Source organism: Adiantum capillus-veneris, chromosome 18, assembly GCF_014529385.1.
Source record: "Adiantum capillus-veneris isolate H3 chromosome 18, ASM1452938v2, whole genome shotgun sequence".
Lineage (NCBI taxonomy): Eukaryota > Viridiplantae > Streptophyta > Polypodiopsida > Polypodiales > Pteridaceae > Adiantum > Adiantum capillus-veneris.
This window is the reverse complement of record NC_140948.1, coordinates 109,996,861-110,004,262: the sequence shown is the minus strand read 5'-3', so window position 1 is coordinate 110,004,262 and position 7,402 is coordinate 109,996,861. Positions and strand designations below refer to the sequence as shown.

Below are 7,402 nucleotides of genomic sequence, written 5' to 3'. Positions count from 1 at the left end.
GTTGACACCTCATCTAAATCACCTCGCCTCTCGCTCTATCATGTCGAGAACATTCGGGTCCCTACAGTACTTAATTTTAATGATTAAAGTGGGGGTGTACACATATTGTGGGTTTTACCCTAAAGCTTTAGTAATGCACTCGTATTTGCCAGTCTGTCCCACTGCCACATTGAGTGACATTTTGTGAATAAAGAGAGGTAAATCTAGTGTGTCATGATTGGCAATTAAATCACATAGGTATGGAATGATGAGAATTTAATGAATTGTAGGTACAAGAATCACATAGATACATTTCAATGATGAGCACATCAAGTAGAAATGTACAACTTACGGTACAAAAAACAATAAACTTTGACTGGAAAATAATTTAACTAGAGAACATTAGTGGAAATCTATTCTAAGCAAGAATATACAACCATCCACATGATTCTATGTCAAAGTAGTCAGCAATGTAGCAAGGGGTTTATAAGTACATGAATTGTATAGTGGTTGTACATACATTAGTAATTTCTTGAAGTACTTTATAACAAAGCCTCAACTTCCAAAATGTGGGAAGGGTGAATGTTTATGAAGCTAAAGTTGATTGCACAAAGAAGGTCAAGTTTATTTGAAATTTGGGTAAACATCATGAGATGGCACTTGGTATGACAAACATCTAAAACTTTCATGTCAATGTCAAGTATTTTAGTTGCTTCGTTCCACTTCGCGTAGTGGGATATCAAAAAGTTATAGATGGTGTAAGTTATTAGCCAATCATCCTCATTAAAACGATGAAGTTGTCCTTTGGCCACTTCCAGTTGTACACCTCAACTACTTTTTATTCATATATCCAGGGCAATGTACATTGCAAGCTCTACATAGCTTTGCTAAACTCTTTAGAGTAGCATTTTGTCTTATTATGTTTGGGAACTTGCAAAATTGGAAAGAATGCACCTATAAGGTTTTTGAAATAAGAAGAGCATGATGACGGACATAGTGGAATTGAAACAATTCAAAGTGAAGTAAAGGGATAAAGTGTAGAGGAATATTCTAGCATCAAGGATTGTGCGTTCATTAGAATTGAGATACCAAACAAAGTGCCGAATAAATTTGACTCGAAATGAAAGCTATGAGATGGATTAAAATGGCATACTGATAGTGTTTGTACTTACACAAAGAGAGAAACAAAAAAACACAATGTGGCTTTACATCGGGTTGTGAAGTGAAGAGTAGAAGGTATAATTTTCCTAAGGGAGATTATAAAGAGAGAAGATATAAGTAATGACTCAATCAAATTAAAAGTTCAACAAAATGAGAGAGACTAAGAATGGAACATCATTTTTTTTTGGGCTATTTTCAAAAAGTGGTACTTAGTACAATGGGGTGGATGTTCTACTAAGTTATTATAACCTTTGCTTGATGTTGTGTTGTGCAAAACAATGTTTGTCTCTCTAGCTCTATTGCTACAATGCTACTGCTAGCCCTATGAAAAATGTCAAAAATAAAATTGTTGAATGGATTAAAGGATTTGATGTCCTTTTGCATGTGCCAAGGGGCCTTTCGAGTGTGAGCTTTCTTCCTAGCAAGTCCTTTGTGACATCTATGTACATCTTTCTGTTCAGTCTACATGTAATGGGGTAGTATGTAATTTCCTTGGTTGTCATTGTCTCTTTGCCAAGGGCATGTCGGTGGAGGTTGAGGTTGTAGTGTCCACTTTATGCACGTCTCCCCTTTGTCTTTGTGTAAGAAACTAGGCAATTAGGCTCCCTTGGATCCTCCTCCCAACCTCCCTTTATAGGTGGGCTACTAGCCCCTTGCCCTAGACGGATCCCTTGTCCACACTGCCTATCCCCTTGGATAACTGACAGTACTGAGGTGTGTTTTCCTCACGGTTTACAGACAGTCATCCCAGATGACTGGTAAACGGAAAATCACAGTAGTGTTTAACATTGGTGAAGAATCAACAATGTCCGAAATAACCATCGTGGTTAACTTGAAAAAATCCACAAACGCCCAAACCGAGCCATGACCTCTATTGGTGATTTAGTGGATCCAAAAGTAGTCTCAGAGAGATAGTGCACATAGAGTGCAAAATGCTTCATAAGCAACAATCTGTGGAATATGCATGCCGTTCCAAATCAGCCCTTGCTAAACACTAGGGCCCATAACGCCTAGTGTGCATGCATTTAGCAAAAACTAACCGTGACATGTTCATCCCTAATGAAGGTTACTTGCCAACATGCTCTGTCAGCACACCTGGTAAGTCCTTGACGTATGAAAGTATTGAAACAATCTCCAACCCCACCATAAGAGGTGTTCAAAGTAGCCTAGCCTAGTTCTTAGGGTACAGGACCCGTGTCCTTGCCTAGCCTAGTTCTTAGGGTACAGGACCCGTGTCCTGACATTACTTCCCCCTTAAGGAAGAGTTTTCGTCCTCGAAAACACAAGTAGTGACATCTTCTTTATGACCGATAATTGGTGCAGTGAGGAGGTTCAATGAAACCAAGATGAATATCTTGATTTTCAACATTGTTGTCCATTTGCAACCACTTGGATCTAAATGGTAACTCCATTTATAACTCACTTGAGTGTTGTAAAGGAGTAACCACAACTAAGAGTCACTTGGGTTTAAATGGTAACTCCATTTGTAACTCACTTGAGTACTGTAAAGGAGTAACCACGACTAAGAGTTGTCCAAAGGCATAACCAGTTTTCAGATCTTCTGAAGGTACCGGAATAATGCAAGGAAACCTTGGCGTAACTTTCCATGCAGTTGTGAGCCAGATTTCCTACTCGCCTGAGTATCTTGAACAGTCCGTTACATGTTCATCCCTAATGAAGGTTACTTGCCAACATGCTCTGTCAGCACACCTGGTAAGTCATTGACGTATGACAGTATTGACACAATCTTCAACCCCACCACAAGAGGTGTTCAAAGTTGAAAATCGTACTCAAGCAAATTCTAGAATAGGGAGAAAATCATCTATTTAGAAATGCGTTGTGTTAACGTATGCTCTTAGCAGATCCTTTAGCACAAGATTACTCTTTGTAATCTTTATAATCTGCCTATCCCCTTGGATAACTGACAGTACTAAGGTGTGTTTTCCTCACGATTTACAGACAGTCGTCCCAGATGACTGGTAAATGGGAAATCACAGTAGTGTTTAACATTGGTGAAGAATCAACATGTCCGAAATAACCATCATGGTTAACTTGAAAAAATCCACAAACGCCCAAACCGAGCCATGACCTCTATTGGTGATTTAGTGGATCCAAAAGTAATCTCAGAGAGATAGTGCACATAGAGTGCAAAATGCTTCATAAGCAACAATCTGTGGAATATGCATGCCGTTCCAAATTAGCCCTTGCTAAACACTAGGGCCCATAACACCTAGTGTGCATGCATTTAGCAAAAACTAACCGAACCTGTATATCCATAATGATGCTTGCCAATATGTATGGCAAATGTGATGCGCCTAGCACACATTAAAGAGGAATGTAAATAGTTCTGAAAAGAAACTAAATACTTTCAGTTGCAATCTTTTTGCAAGCCTTGCGGAAACGTCTGAACCATAATAGAAGGTGAAACAGTGATCACTTCTAGGTACAAACAATGAAACTTTTTCATTTGCTATATGTGTAAACAACCATCTGTAATGTTGTTTAGCAATACTTGTACCTTAACAAGTCATTCTAAGTATCTGACAATTTCTGGCCACGAAATTGCTCCTGATACGTCGTGCTAAAAATGGTCTAGAAAACAGATGTGACCAGCACTTAGGGACTTTGTTGTGACACATATTTGAAATAGGGGCGCCAGTGTCAGTCCCAGAGACTCACATTCGCCACATGTGGAATATGTTTCAACTAAGGATGTCTGAAGAAGAACATCCTACAAGTACAAGATGTACTTGTGTGTGGAGGTAGCTCTAAACACTTTACGACAGGAGTGAGAGGGACCCTCATTCATTGCTCCACACTGGCTAAACCGAACTCCTTGAGTTCCTAGACCATGTTGTATCCCATGTGACAGCATGTGCCAAATTGAACCCTACAAGTAGGTTCATAACAGCATAAGGCAGAAAGATAGATTGGATACTTGGCCTAAAATACTTTGTGCCGACATGCCCTTGGCATGACTCTGTAACATTCAAGCGTACTTATACGTCTTGAAAACCAAGCAAAGCATACACCAAATGAATAGATGCATACCTGGAGATTTGAACGTAATGTTCACTTACCCGTATTCAAATGGAGAGGAGCACGTCCCCTACCTGAAAAACAAACAGTATTACACTGGGAACCTTGTTTGTTGCCTTTGCAACGTAAGTCCATGAATTAGAATCTACGTAGTCAAATCCCTTGATAAGACTTCTTTGTAGAAACTGCTCAACTAGGAGATAACGGTAACCATCATAGTTAACCGTGTACAGATTGAGTGGAATCAACTTGAAAAGTGTGTTCGTCTGCTACTGCTTGGTAGATTGCAGAATTATTTCCTTGAAAGTATAACCGGGAGAACTCAACGGTGATCCTCAATGTAGATCAAACTGTGATCCTTAATGCCTATGGGGTGATGTAGCAATCACCCACCGGGTCTTACCCCAAATCAATATGTCCGTAGACACTCCGTAGTGCTATAGAGAGAATAGAACATCCACACAAGTGAACTGCCTAGCTCTTGTGGACAGCCATGCTGTCTCAACTGATTGCTGCATCTATACTTCCTTGTAGAGATCAGCTACTGTGAGTTGAAGATTTATCAAAAACTCAACTTGAGTGTCGCACTGAAAACATGTAGTGCAAAAATGACACTGTAAACATCCATAATGACAAGACTCTTGCTTGTCCATTAATGGCGATGTATACTTCCCTGGATAGATCTGTTCAATCTTGAAAACAATCACCCAAGGAATGCCAATAGTTGGGTCTTACCCTTGTCATGAAATCCGCTCTTAGCCTGTTTGGCTCATAGCCCTTAGGCAAAATAGTGTTCAATCGACGAACCGATGAAGACTAATTTGAGTAGCATCTTAGCCACGTGCTAGCTGTGAGTGAGAGCACCTTGGCCCAAGCTGGATCACGAGCAGAATATGTATCAAAATATTCTTAGAAGGGTTTCGTTATTCGTGAAAGAAATAAGAAGAAGAGAGAAAAGAAGAGCATGCTGGCCTGAGGAACTTTCCTTAAATTTATAGAGTGTGTGCCCAGAATGTGTGCTCTTAGACATCTTATGCCTGAATTGCAGCTTATCCTAAAAGCATTCCACAATCTGTCTGTGTAACGCTCTCATCAAGAGAGGCAACAGAAAAACATAAAACTCATTCCGATCCACCTATCTTGTAGGGGTCGTGATTGTATGAGGACGACTTAGCATTGGCACTTTGCCCATGAATCAAGTCCAAGTTTTAGGTTCTTTTTAGTGTTGTTGTGCGTTGACAACAACCCAAAAATCATGTCAAACAATCAAAAACGTATCTTGTCCTTGACAGAGTGTCTGGTGTTATAGCGGAAGCATAAACCAACAAGTGATGGAATTCATTTCACCTGGCTAGCATGCCGTGCATGTAGAGTGGCAAGCCCTTGGCGAGAGTGACGGCCTCAAAGGTGAGAGCCCAAAACCATAAGTGCCTTGTACTGGCTAGATTGGTAGGGATTCTGTGAGGTGATATCCCTATTAGGCTAGTTCCTGGAACTTGTGTGCCAATGCCCTTGATTCCAAGTCAATGGGCAGTATCTTGGCACATCATAGTGCGAAGCCAAAAAATAATTGCAAGATATGAATGTGTACCTGCTTAGCTTGATTACGGTTGTCCGTGACTATATAAGATCATCTTAATCGATTGAAGCTCTAATTAGAGATACGTTTGCTGGTTCCTCGAACTGTCGCCCATGCCGAGCAAAGGTAGGCGAGTAGAAATGTGGATGACAAGTCATAGGCCTTGCTTGAACTTGTCATACTAGAGTTGGTACTCGTCCAAGACATAATAGCAGTACCATGGAATGATTATCCCATATAGTGGTAAATAGTCCCCAACTCAAGATGTTCATAGCATATGCCTAGCTGTGGGTAGGTATTATCCCCAGAGTACAAGAAAAGGAAGTCGTGCTTCTAACAATTCTCTTGTAGTTGTGCACGTGCCATGCATGGAAAGAAATCTAAAAGGCCAACTCTGGAGTGTGGTACACAACAGTTTTGTATGCAGTTAATGAGCCTTGCTCAATGATCAAAACGTCACCGTGGAGACCAAGTGAGCCGTGCTCCACATAATGAGAACGAATTTTAAAAAAAATGCCACAAATATTCATACCTTGTCTTGGAAGGCTTTAGACGAATATTATGCATGTCCTTATCGTCGCACTTGCTTAAACTCCAGTTCAGCAACCTTGTTGATTTGCCCGTTAAAGCTCAAGCCTTGCTCAACTTGCTCGACCCAATCGCTATGATTTGCAAACTCATAGAAGCTTAGCACTATTCTTGTGCCGATCATCCATATCATTGCTTCAATACGAATGCGGTTTGCCAATGGCCAGGCTTGATTTCCTTCATGGATTTTGTGTTTCCTTGGCCGCAACATGGGGTAACAACGGCCCCACCTTGCAATGTTGTGCATGCCATGGTTGCATGCCATACTAATGTGATTGCTGCAATCATTTGTGCCGCCATCCATGGGCTGCTTGCTTGTGTGGCCTATCCACCATGGGAGAAGTCCCTAAATTTCTGCAATTTCCTGCATAGGCAATTTCCTGCAGCCACCCACGGATGTTGTACGTCAAAGCTATCAAAAGCATGTTCACCTGAGGTGGGGAGGTGGGCAGTATCTGGTTGGCGTATGCTGAACCTCGATGGTCATGGGGACGGCCCCTATGGGGTAGGGTGCCCAACTTAGGGCATTCCCTTAAAGTGAGATGGCGTTAAAAAAAAACGATGTATTGATGGCCGCAGCCTGCGCGCAGAGAAGAGACGACGGGAGCACAAGTTCGGGGTTTCCCTTGCACGTGCTGCAGTAACGGGACCTGCTTGGATCGCCAAGGCGCTTCTGTCAAGCCTGCCTTTGTGCGGTTTTGTGCCGGTCGAAATTCGTTGCTTCCCCGACTTAGGGTGACAACACACGAACGAGGAGCTTCGGCTTGGCTCCGTCCCTCCTCGGCTTAGAGAAGCAGCCCACGACCTTCCTCCTCGGCTATCTTCTTCCTCCTCGCATGCACTCCAAGCTTTCCCTAAAAGCTCGCTCCTTCTTCATCCAGGCCTGAGAGAGAGAAAACTCACATGAGAGAAGAGAGACCTTGCTCTCGCATGAGAGAAAGAGAGAAGCCATGCAAATCTCCTTCCCCTCCCCTCCATGGATGCTCTCCCCTGAGCTCTGATACCAGTGTAAGAAACTAAGCAACTAGGCTCTCTTGGATCCTCCTCCCAACCTCC

General features: G+C 42.0%; 1 pseudogene; it reads left to right on the top strand.

The window, feature by feature from the left end:
- Nucleotides 1-6,492: 6,492 nt before the first annotated feature.
- On the top strand, nt 6,493-7,085 carry LOC147436196 (uncharacterized; annotated as a pseudogene).
- The last annotated feature ends 317 nt before the right edge of the window (nt 7,086-7,402 follow it).